The sequence below is a fragment of the Anguilla rostrata genome, chromosome 15, assembly GCF_018555375.3.
Source record: "Anguilla rostrata isolate EN2019 chromosome 15, ASM1855537v3, whole genome shotgun sequence".
NCBI lineage: Eukaryota > Metazoa > Chordata > Actinopteri > Anguilliformes > Anguillidae > Anguilla > Anguilla rostrata.
The window spans coordinates 19,263,066-19,276,193 of record NC_057947.1 but is presented as its reverse complement, the minus strand read 5'-3'; the positions used below and the strand labels follow the sequence as shown (position 1 = coordinate 19,276,193).

The 13,128-nt window shown below is 48.0% G+C and overlaps 1 protein-coding gene across 1 annotated transcript in view; it reads left to right on the top strand.

The window, feature by feature from the left end:
• Nucleotides 1-13,128, top strand: part of LOC135240517 (E3 ubiquitin-protein ligase SH3RF3-like) — a 112,589-nt gene that overhangs the window by 45,736 nt on the left and 53,725 nt on the right. The window lies entirely within an intron of this gene.

Below are 13,128 nucleotides of genomic sequence, written 5' to 3'. Positions count from 1 at the left end.
CGCGGGAGGCTGTCAGTACAGGGGCGGGACCGGCGCGTATGGAAACGATTCAACGTTTAACAGCTTAATTTGAGCCATACCCCCTCTTACGAAGCGCCGGCCTGTGAATCAGATCACCCGATCACTGTTATTGCAGCTGGCCATCGTCTGACAGGAATAAACATCTGTCCGAGTCTACAGGAAGACGCGGGAGGCGGAGTTATTATCTGCGCTCCCGTATCCGCTGCGCACTGCCGGGACCGAGCAGAGGAACCTTGTCGTTAAGCGCGTTTGCTTAACGCTCTCGCCTCTCGATGTTTTCCTGCGGGCACGCCCCCTCCCTCGGTGGTGTCCGCACCCTCATGAATAAACGATGAAGTTTTTCTGTCGTCTGCGGCGATGTTGACAGTCACGTCCCAAGCGGCGGAATTAAGAGCCACACGACTGGACCCCTGGGGGGGGGGGGGTCTGGTGGGGGTGCGGGGTGGTGTGTTTATGGACTGGGTGTGGGAACGGGGGGGGATACCACTACATCACCAGGTTCAGGGCAGTTTAACTCTCATTTAAAACCCATGCGCCAACTGCACAAACCCCCAGCAGGCTTTTTAAATGAAATCCAGGTTTTTAAAAGTCATTTCCAGTACATATAAATGCACATGGAGGATTGTATTCAAATATGTTTTTCTCTCTTTTTTTATTTTTCTGCAGACACATTTTCAGCTTTACAAACTAGTCTCCTGAAATGTCTGATTAAATTTTTATTTATATCATTTATGATTTTTGTATTTTCACTGTTTGTTTTACATTACTTAAGTATTATGGACACTGCCCTATCATTTTTGTACTCATTGGTTGGCTAACAATGTTGTGCTACCCAAACATAACAGTGTGGGCTTTGATTTTAGCATGCGGATCAGTGTAAGTGTTTTTAGGATGTCCTTGCAGTCAGTGATCATGGTGGTGTGTGCTGCCGGTCTCCGGTGGTTCTCATGGTCATATTCTCTTGGCATTGCCAGACGGTTGAATCAAAGCTCAGCAAACAAGCTACGAGTTCCCAATGAGAAGCCTGAAGCTGTTAGAGCGAGAAAATTTAGAAAACCGCAACTGCGTGACCGTGTCCACATTCTGCCACTGTTTTGTCCTTGAGATTGGTGGAGTTGGTGGAGTTGGTGGGGGGGGGTCACAATTTCTGTCTGTGATAGATAGAACGGTTATCTTGAACAAACATTATGCCTGTTAGCCAAACCACTACGATTTCTTAATTTATCCATGATTTAAGCTCCTTAGTACTGACTGAAAAGTAGCCTACATCCTTTGTGTTGTGTTCATTGGTGCTATAAGTAGCCTACCTGGTGCTTGTCCACTTAATGTTTAATTTAGCTTAATTGTAGAGTGACTGAGTCTGATCAGTAAATAAATAAAGTTTCTGTCTTCTCTAGTCAGGTGTCAGAAACTTTTTTACAAAAGTGTGCCAAATAAATAAATGTAAAATAGTCAAAGGCAAACCAAAAAAAGCCTGTTTCATCATTGTGGTAACTGATCTCTCCAGCTCAAGGGCCAAATGCAGAGAAAGTTAAAAAGCCAAATTGGGACTAATTGGAGCAGAAAGACCATCGCTGTACAGGGAAGCACAGGGAAGTTATCCTGTTAATTTTCGGAAAGGCCGCAATGCCCTGGAGATTAAGCTCAGAGGAATTCTCTGTTCCGCGGCTTGTGGAAGGGTCGGCTGAATCATTGCCCGGCCCGGTCCGTCTGGGACTCCGTTGGAAGCGATCTGTCCGCTGGACTGTAATTCCAGTCACCGGAGGAGAGCTGGGGGTCCCACCGGCAAACAGCGAGCAGGAGGCCTCAGAGAGCGCGTAGAGAACCTGAGAGGGTCTCTCTCTCTCCTCCAGCAGAGACACCGCCCAGCTGCGTGCCTCCGACCTGCAGAAGCCACGGCGGGTCCTGCTCATGGCCCTGCTGCGCTGCGTGAGAGCTGCTCCCCTGTCACCATGAATTTCACCCATTTTGTTGGTGTCCCTGCTTTTCCAAGCTCACACAGCCAATGAAAGTTGCTGCTGCATGAGAGCGGGTTGTCATGGGTTCCCGGAAGCAGAGGCAGGGCTGTCATCACTTTTTCCTTTTTTCTTCACATGGTGGAATTTTCTTGCAGTTAACAGTGTCCACACAGGCAAATATTGTGAAACCACACAGAATTTGGTGCCTCTCTCTAGACCTTTTCCGCAGTAGCTTAGCAGGTCAGACAACGCCATTAGTCTCTTGCAAAACAGATAATGAGAACCCAAAATACCCTAAATAAATGTAGTAAGTTGATGTTTTTTGCACTGTGTGTAGTCGGTGGGTGTATGGCCTTACTGTTTAAGGCCACACTCATTACGTTGTTGGATGGCGTGGGCTTCTGTGGCAAGCTCAGCCCCCTGCACAGGCATGGGGAGCAGAGCTAGGCCCCTGGATCGCTGCTTTCATCTGAACCCGTATCCACGCCCTGCGCCTCTCTGGCCCCCTCTGTTCCCATCCCTCCTCACGCAAGGCGCTGAATGAGAGCTTTTGGGGAGGGGGGCCAAGGGTTCCCACGGCGCCGGACGCACGTGTCAGATGGATGGGGCCGTTGCTCCTGCAGCTCGCTCTCTGCACCGTGATCTAGTACTCCCCTCTCTGCCGTTAAACGCCACTAGACGTGGAATTCCCTGCCGCTTCCCCAAAATTTAACATTCCCTCTCTGGTCATTTTTTTCCGTGGTGCTCCGTTCGTGCTGTAAAACACTGACGGGTCATGTACCCCTGTGGGACGGCCTGCAGATGTGCGGTGGCTTTCCCCTGCCCCGCTCTCATAGTCACCGTCTCTGTGGAGCATCTCATCTACCGGCTACTGCGGCTCCCGCCATTATGTACGTTAGTTGCTTTGTGCCTTTCTCTCTCCAGATCGCGGTAAATCTAGAAAGCGTTTACAGAGCAGAGCGTGGCGTGGTAGGAGCAGCACGCAGCGGATTGGCTGTGGCACGCAGTACATGGCTGTGCTTTGAGAGCCGGGTGCAGCCCGGGCCCTGGGCCCCGTAAACCTGCCATACTGACATGCGGCTCTGGAACAGGCTGAAGCGGCTGACTCTGAGGCCTGAGTTCCCGCTCACAGCGCATTTTGATAACGGCCAGTTGGGTCACAGTGATCCTGTTTGCGTCGGCAAAGATCTGGGGCTGCAGAACTTCAGCGATGTGATATCTACGCTTTGTTAAATGTATTTGAGGAAAACAGAAAAAAGTAAGCACTGTGTAGATGGTGGTTTTAAAGGAACAAGACAATCGAAGGATGGGAAGGATCAAGACAATCGAGAGCAGCTGTGAGCAGCAGTCATTTAGCCCTAGAAGGTACTAGAATGTGCGGTGCGTCCTTCTGCTGATGCCGTGGTGCACACAGGTAGCCGTGTCGCGGCGCTGTGAGGGCTGGGTTGATCAGGCTGAAGATGGATGAGCGCTTCTTGTTTCCAGCCATAGCATTCCTACCGCACAGGCTCATCACTGAGGCTTCCAGCATTTTTTTTGCGCCTCGGTTGTCTTAAGTAGACGATTGACTTCCACTGAAGGTACAGTTTAAGAGAACCGTAAAAGGCAGTAGAGAACGCCAGCAAGCCAGGTGGCTGGAGATCTTGTTAATAGCGGCATTAGAAGTGCTGATTTAATGAGGGAAATGTTAGCGCTCTGGTATCAGTCTGAGTACAGAGCTGAAGCTTCCGCTCCGGTGAGCCGCTAACACGCTCCCACAAGGAAGGGGAGAGGCGCTCAGGGAGAGGACGCGCCACCTATGGTGCCGATTCCCAAAGTGGCGCGGCCGCAACAGCGGCGTGGCCTCCTGGGAGAGCAGCCGTACCTAAGAGCAAGGCCCCCTGGGCAATGGGCTGAGCTGGCGTTCTTCGGAGAGCGCTCCCGGTGTGAGCCCAGCTGGCTCTCTTTCTTGTGTGGGCACAGTGATGCAGATGTTTGTACATCTTTTAGAGCGACGGATAAAAAACAAGCCTCGCGATTGCTCATTCCTTATGATCGAATGCTTTCATGACATCAGTTATTACTGAACGTCTTTTCTCCCTGGTTGTCGACTTTTCAGAACACAGGCGGCACACCGTACCAATTTTATCAATTATATGAGCAATAAATCCAGTTTACAAACAAAAATAGCAGTTTCTCTGCTCCCGTCTTAAATGCCCACGCTGTGCTCTCAAACACCTAGAGGACTATGCGCCTTTGAGGATTACCCAATATGTATGCTGCATGTTGTTTTTTGCATGATTACTTTCCATGTAAGTTTCTAAAGACCATGTGTGGTCATGATAAGCATCATGTGTGAGAGCCTCAGGGTCTTACTCTGGATTAGTTGGTGTTTTTGTTAGGTGCAACAGAGAGAAGCACGGCACAATACATTAAACACCTTCTGCCAAAAAAGGAGCTTTAAGGTATCTAAGCATAAAACGCTGGGATTTGAAGGCAGGAATGTGGCGCCTGAAGGCTTTGGCAGGTCTTCAGCAGCCCCGCGCTTCTGCTAATCTTCCTCATCTGGCGCCCTCTCCTTCCCGCTTCCCTCTCGCGCGCTGCTCCGCGCGCGGGCGTCCTTTCACAGGACCGAGCGGTTCGAGCGCCCCGGATCGCCCGGAGCGCTGACAGACTTTAATTAGCCGTTTGGAGGGAGCGTGTAATCGCCTGCTCCCAGAGCCAGCCAGCAGCGCTGCCGCCGCTGCAGTGGGAGGGCGCTCTTCTGCGGTACAGGCTGTACCTGCCGGACTGGGTTTGGCAGAGCCGAGGCTGCAGCTCGCACACAGAAAGCAGAGGTTTGAGAATATAATTCTTTTCACTCAGGAGTCCGCCATAATCTACGTGACCAATCGATGTTCAGAACCGCACGCCTATTCAACACTCAGCGCCAAACCACATGACCAATCAATGCCTTTATTTACAACCATTAAATTTATGGAGCAAACAAGCCAAACAAGAAGGGACAGTTTCTGTGGGAGCGTGAGATTGATATGAGATATTTTAGCAACCTTTTACCGGAACAAAAAAAAAAAACAGTCATCAACCGTGAAAGGTTAAAATATGATAATGGGAAGAGAACGGTGTCTTGCATTGGCGAGATGTCATTCTTTTGTGCCTGAAAGGGTGTTTTCAGGTGTGACGAGGAACGTCACTGTCAGAAACATAATGGCTCCTGACACCGGCCTTTTCAACTCCCATAAATCAGTCGGGGCTATCAGGGAGAGACCGCTAACCGAGGGCGGAGAGGACGGGCGATTGGATGGCAGGGCTCACGCACGCTTCCCCCGGGGTCACGTCTCTCAGCGTCCGAGTCTGGAGTATTCATTAAAACCAGCGGACCCCTCTCCTTGCTGAAGGCTGACCTTCAGCTTTGGTAGACCGCAGCAAAGGTTAAGAGCGGCCTGTTTGGTGTGGAGAGCATCGCTTCGCTACCCAGTATTTGCTGCGAGATTGATTTATTTGAATGGGGGTCAAGCTGTCTTCCTGTCAGTAACGGTACGGGTCTCTTTAAAGCACGGAGGCGAGCCGAGCCGAGCCGTTTGCTCCAGGCATCCACTCGTGCAGCGGCGGTTCAGCTGTCCTCCTAGGACGTGCTGTGCTTTGTCTCTGATTGTTCACCCATTTCAGTTTCCTCCCCTGAGCTCAGGGAAATAACAGCCTTTCTCTCCCGACATCCTGCTTTTCGGAGAGCCTGTATTAATTATCTTTGTCTCTCCTCTCTCTCTCCCTGCGCTGCCTGCTGCTGCCGTCGCCGTGGTTCCGCTGCCTTTGATCCTGCTTTCAGGTAAGAAAACTGCATTCAGTTTCAAATGAGACTTAATTTTTTTCCCATAAGGCCACTCTCGCCAATGCTCGCCTGCCGCCTTGTGATGAGCCATCAACTCAACGCAACTTGAGTAAATTGAGATGTAAATTAAACTTAATGAATATGTATATTCTCACAGTGCGTTCTTTGTTTTTATGTAGTGCACAGTAACTAACAAGACCTCATTATATTTATATTTAGACTGCACAAGGAGAAAGTGGAGCTGAATATTAAAAGCTTCAGCTGGCTTGAGTTGTGGGCGGCACTGTATTTTTTGAATGGTCGTTGATAAACTGTTTTTTTAAGTAGTTTTGACTGGTTTGACATTGTTTTTGTGCCCGTCAGTTATTGTGATGGCCTTTATCTATATGAAAGACTTTGTTTGGTGGGCAGATCTTTTTGGCTGAGAGAATAGCTTCCCTCTGGGTTAAGGATAGGTCAGTGAGTTAGACTGAAACTGGATGGACTCCCACGCCAGGAACATTGTGTGGTAGCAGACAGCCCGGCTTGACCTTTGGCCTTTGACCTGGGCTTTATACTTTCATTGCTTGGGACATTCCGGGCCTTAAAAAAAGAACATAAGACTGATCTGCCAATAGAATTGGTTCCCATATCACTCTAGCTATGGTACATATCAGGCGAGGGCGGAGCTAGAGAGTTCAACCGGGCTTCACAGTGAGTTCAGGCTTGATTGACGCAACAAGCAATCAATCATATATATCGCATATATTTCTCTGTGATATAATAACGACATCGTGGCATCACAACGGGTCTCAGTGCTGCTGCATCCTGGGACAAACGCATTACTCATCATTTTAATATCCGCCCTGGCGGCGTCTCCTGCGTCGCGGCAGCGGAATGCTGTGATGAGAAAACGCAAATAAAATGCCATCAGTGCTAGAACGGCCAAATGAAAAAGCAGAGATGCATTTAAAGCCGCATTAATTCCGCCCCCATTGCCTCCAAAATGAGAAGTGTGACAGCGCCCTCACGCTTATTTACTCCCAAGGTTGCAGCAATCAGCCTTTTGTAATGGTTGTCTGAGCTGTGAAGCACTCCAACGCCCTTAACAAAACACCCTGGGTTGTTGCCGTAAATCAGCGAAATGGATATCCTCCGTGAGCTGATGTTTCTCAGTGCCTGGGCGAGGGAGAGTCGGGGAAATGGAAGTGAATATTCTGATGGATCATTTTCCCGCGGATGAACCGGGCGGCACGCCGCGGCCGGCTCGCGCCGAGCCCCGTCCTCCGCAGCTCGGCCGTCTGAGCGCGGCGTGGCGCGGCCGCTAATTAGCGCCCTGCGGATTTGTCCCGAGCGCACCCTTTGATCAGGAGTGGGCAGTCGTCAGAGGCCAGCATTTCCATGGCGATGGCGGGGGAGGCGCGCGGTGCCCGGAGAGGCGATTGACGTCCCAGAGATGAGCACGCTGGTGCCTGAGAGAGGCACCAGCGTCTCACACGCCGGGTAGGGCGTGTGGTCAGTGTGCAGGGACAGCAGCGTGCAGCACTGCCCACACATCTGGATATCTGGAGTGACTGGCATCTTCCCACCCAGGGGAAAAGTATAGCTTTGCACATTTTCTTTTGCACACAGCCGCAAGATCAGCGGTTTGGAGACAAAAGCAGAGCTTCGGTCCCAAGTGACTGTTGTTTTTCCCTTGAACAACAAGTTATTTAACTAAACTTCCTGCAATAACAGCCCATTTAAATCCGCACTGTAAGCTGTATAAATACGTATATAGTTTTACATTTGTAAATTGCCACAGACAGACATATCTGGTACACAAATAATTGGCTGTGACGTATTCGTTATTTATGGAACCAGAGTCATAGACTTTTTCCAACATATAATTCTGTGTCCTGGTGTTTGATACCTTATCAAAAGGTATCACAGACAGAGACATCTCTCTAATCTCTAAATCTCTCTAATTTTTATTACCTGTTGACATGTTGCTGACAAAACCTTTTTTGTGTTCGGCCAATCTTGTAAGCCCATCTCATCACTGTGTTCCTCTGTCTACCTGGGAAGGCTCAGACTAGCCGGTCAGTCCTCCCAAAATGTTTCTTTTCGCTCTGTGGTTCACCAGCTGAGCTGTGCAGTCGATGCCCTGGAGGGCAGCACAACATCCACAGCTGCGGGTCAGTTATATGCTGCCCTGCTGAACTCCCACAGCCAACACATCAGGATTCACTTCCTGCCCTGAAAGTGAAGCAGTGTGCATTTCAACCGTTCATCGACTATACTATCTATGGTTCATCTTTCTTCTATATTGAATCAATTATGCATTATCATGCATCATTTCCTAATTTGTAATGAATAGTTAAAAAGTATGAAGCTCACTTACAAACCTTTGAAAGTAAATTAGAATAAATGATGCTGTTGATCAAACCAAACACAAATTCAATCTGCCTGGAGTTTTTACAGTCTCGTGTTTTACTGAAATTGTGGCTGCAGCATTTCATTTGCAGAGATTGGAGTCTTGCTTGTGTACAGTTTGAAATTTCTTTGAAATTCTGTTTTTATTTTTCTAGATAAGGAATAGACATTCCTCTCTTCGTATTCCTGAACAACATTATTATTCAGCATAGAAAATACGGTTTGCAACACGCGGAGACTGTGCATTCTAACATGTGGAATAGCTCGAGCCAGCATCCACAGCTCTGAATCTTGTTAACCATCTAGATTGACATTTGACAGCTGTTTTTATGTGTGGCTACTGACATGTGAGATAAACAGACCATAATTCCATGTTTTGGAAGTAGAGAAGCTGAAGACATAAATTGGGGGGAAAATATATATAAAGCGTGATATAATCTGAGCATTTGGAACCAGTGAAAGTTAATTTGAAGTGGTTATTGTGTCAGCCATTTTGAGAATGAGCTCTTTGCAGATGAGTGAGCCATACTTTAGTTGAGAGAGCCTTATTGTAAATGAGTAGACCCTACTGAAGATGAGTAATCGCTGTGGATGAAAGCAAACCTGGCTGTAGTTGAGTGTGAAGTAAACGCTCTGCAAAGCACAGAGGCCTCGCTCTGCATTCATAATGGCTTCTGGCAATTTCCATGCAAACAGCCCAAGGAGGGACTTGCAATAAAAGTTGAATTTTGTTCAGTGACGTGAGACCCATTTATGTGAAAATAAATGAAAACGTTTTATCACCGTGGCCCTGGGCTAACGTGCTAACCACAGCAATAAAGAAAAAAAAAGGTTAGATAAAGGGAAATTTAACCGACCTTCAAGGCACTACTAAAAAAAGAACAACCGTGGACAGCGAGTTCTTGCATGCTAATTTCCAACAACAGTGCATTTGGCTTTTCTGGTGTCACCTCCGCTATTTAGCCCATGATGTCGATCTGCCTGACGGGTCGTTTTGATAGCGCAGTGGTTGAGATTGCTGTGGGAGTTGTATAATGGGAGTTTGTTGCGCAGAATTACTGTGCTGAGAGACCCTGGGCCATGTGAGTTGGTGAGTTAACGTAACCCAACTCTTCCCAGAGGATGCTCTGTTCAGAGGCCCTGAGACGAGCCTCTCCTGGTGCCCATAAGAAGAACGGCACCGTGCCTCTGAACGTCCATCGCCTTGTGCCTCCTCTCCTGTGGAGTTCTGTGCAGAGACTGTGGCCTGCTGAGTTATGTGTGGGTGTAAATGGGAAAGACAGCTCTAGGCTGAGAGAGGAAGAGGGAGAATGAGGCACAGGCAGAGAGAAAGAGTGATGGAGAGAAAGCGATGGAGAGAGGCTGTTTACTGCTTTTGTCTTTTGGGATGCAGTCATTGGGTTTAGGTATGTCCTAGTGAATCGACAGTGGACTGAACAGTGGCTTAAAAGGCACCATGGGTAATTATGTGGAAGAATGTTCTTACTAATAAAAAGACTAATTCAGTGTTGGAAGGAGTGCTCCACATAAAATACACACCAACTTGAAATGGCCCTTAAACGGTTGTTTGATTAATGCTTGGCACATCCTACAAACCTGCGTTCATGTTTATCAACAAATAATTCTAGATCCTTTAATGTGCAGTATACTCTTTTGGACAAATAAAGAGGAAAATTTCACCATGCTTCATCGGCCCAAATAATGTGCCTGTGATCCTAGAAGAAGTGGCACAGCCATAACTTCATAGCCTTTGCTTTGTAATTCCCCTGTGTCACTCTTCGGATTGGCTTTTTTAACGTACTCACTACTCTGTATTCAGGTCCTCGGGTATGGACATTTTGCTGAAATGTAGCGCAGTAAAAGTAAAAGAGAAAAAAAAAAAAAAACCTTTGAATCCACAGTGCATTAGTCTGTCAGCCGGGTCCAGTTATTAAAAGTATTTTAAGTCATAAATGGCTGTGAATGAAATTGTGGTGGTTTGTGAGGCGTGGCATGCGGCCAGCGCAGTATTACAAAGCAGGCCTCGTAGCGCGCTGAGCAGTGCTAATAACCTAGCGGCCCGGGAGCACTCTGTGGCGTGAGTTAAATTAAGTTTGTGTCAGTGGGGGGGAACAACTAATCTTTTATAACCCGCAGTGGAGAGAGAGAGAGGAATGAACGGAGCATGCTCACTGCTTTCCTCACATTTCCTGTCTCTGTCTGTGGGGTGGCTGCACACGGACTGTCCACTGTATTTATGTGAGTAGATTGTGCTGATAAAGGGGGAAATGTATGTTTTATTGGCTGCGTTACCAAGCGCTGTCATGGGAGGCATACACAGAAATCGACAGTCTGTCAACCGCTGATATAATCACAGTCTTACAGCGTTTCTGGACCGTTCGCCGATGATGAGGATTTATGGTGGGCGTTCCCATCGACAGCGGCTCGTTTGTGGTGTACGAGCCCCAGTAAGGTCACAGCGGACTTCTGCGCACCAGAGGGGTGACAGTACGCAGAAGAGGGGCGTTAACTTGGTGCAGCAGTGTTGAACTGAATTTAATGGTGTTAAAGGGAGTGGTGATTTGGGGAGTTTTTATTATTTACAGGCTGACCTCTGTTGGTGGGCTGTGGTCCTCTTCCAACTTGGCCTGGCAGATCAGACCTCTGTAGAGAGTCCAGGCATTGTGTTTAGATTTCAGGTGACTTGGGCTCTATTGTGTGTGATTACAGTCCCTTTAGATCTCTACAGTTACTCTATTTATTTACTATCTGAAACAAAAAAAAGTGCTGTATTTGTAGTAAAACCACCACAGAAAATAGCCTAACTTTGACTAGCTATGTGATATCTTTTGCTTGACAGGCTGTTGTGTGAATTTAATGTGCTAGTTGTGCTGTACACCTTTACATAGAAGATTTTCCCTCCCTGTAGAGAGAATTCCTTTTTGTTTACTGGTCGATTTCCACACCATGATGTGTGAATTCTGTACTCTCTTTTGTTGGAGAGTTGTACGCTCTGTTGGGTTACTTTTAGGAGAGCTGTGTCGGACAGTGTCATATAGGCTAAATGTTACACATGTCCCTGTGAACCCGGTCTTAAAGAGAATTTTTCAATTTCTTCATGTTGCATTTGTATTTTTCAGAAAGTGAAACAGAGTCAGTCAGTGACCACACACCTCTCATACATCTGCTGACAGCCACAGGACTCTGTACAGAATACCTGTACGGAATCAGAAGGCCTATGCAATAGCAAGCACATTTTCAGATTATCAAATGGGACTGTTCGTGTGCAGTTTAACCTGCATTGTGTTGCAGAATGAAGGAAATTGAATCATTTTTATTTAATAGCTGGGATATGTAGATCCTGTCAGCCCTGTGAGGCATTGTAGCTTTGAAAGAAAAGGAAGTTGAGACAATGGCATTAAGCGCGTTGTCTGAGCCAGTTAATGAAAGGACGAAGTTGAGCAGCTTGTCATATAAATGACTTAAACTCTGGGTAATGACAGGGCTGGCAGGCCCAAGGGCTCGGGGGAAAACTCCTCTTAAGATGTAGAAAAGAAGGAGCACCTGGACGACATGCCCTGTTGTTCTGCTATTAAAGACTGCTTTTAGACTTTGTTTGTAATCTGAGGAGCCACGGTGGGCAAAGGTTAACATTGTGGCCTGCTTTGGGGAGTCCATTTTCAGTGTGAAACACAACAGTCAACGCCTTCCTTTCATATTGTACAATTGGCAGTTGTAACTGTGCACATTTTTTAAAATATACGCTGGCTTTATACATACTGTAAGCTACAAGTGCTCCAAGTACAGAAACTTAGAACAGCAACCAGACTACAGTTATGCCACCTGTCGTCTCCCTAAAATACTAAGACGGCAGCTACAGTTAATGTCACCAATAAGCTAGCGTGAGCGTGTTGCCCTTTTTGAGAGACCTAAAAGCTTTGAAATGCTTATTTTCGTCAAGGCCTTTCCCCCACCTTTTTGTCTGTTTTTGTTTTTTACACACAAGTTGTAAGTAATCCGAGAATCGTGAATGGCGCCAGATAAAAACACAGGCTGTGTGAGAACCAGGGAAGGAATGCCAGGAAAGGAGAGATAGCATTACACCAACTCTGCCACAATTAGTGCCGTTTCACAGACCCGGTCGTTTGCTCTAAAAACAAACAGAGAGCGGCTGCCCTGGAGGACGGCGTTTCCCTGCTTTGGCTCTGAAAAAGGATTTTGCATCCATACTTCTCAAGAGGGAGTGGGTGAAACAAGTCAGCCTTCTCCATACATATTTAAAAATTTACGGCCACCAGTGTACCTACTGTTGAAATGCCCAGTGAGTTCTTATATGCAGTGATGGAGGATCGTGTCGAATTGCCACGGGCAGTGATGCATATCTCCACAGCGGCATTTGTTTGCGTTACGTCGTTTAAATGAGCTTCGCATCATTCTGGAGGGAGAGATAAGTGGAGAATGAAATGGGAAGAGACAATGTCAAAAGAATGACACGCAGATAGGAGCTGAGAAACGCGCCGCGATCAATTTCCTCTCCCGCGCTCTCGGTGTTAGACGGATTTTGGGGGTGGGGGTGGGGGGGGGGTGAGGGGGGCGAAGGCAGAAGGGAGATGGATGAGGCGGCGCTGTCGGAAGGATTCTGGGGAGCAGAGGAGATGGAGTCGCTAACGGTGTCCTCGCCGGGGGACGGGGGATGGGGGATGGGGGACAGGTGCAGTGCAGCAGGTTTGCCGTTGCCGCGGCAGCGCTGAAAGCGCGTCTCTCAGTGGAAGCTGGAGCGCGCTGCGTCCGTGACACGGCGCTACGGGTGACGCTGCAGCCTCCAACCGCGGCCGCCGGCCTTCTCCAGCGGCGGTTATTTGGGACAGAACCCGCCTCCTCTTCCTGCATGCGCTATCCTTACGGAGGTGCCCTCGATCACGCTGATCACCGGCGCGTTTCTTCCTTCAAGAAAACGACGCCGGTTCC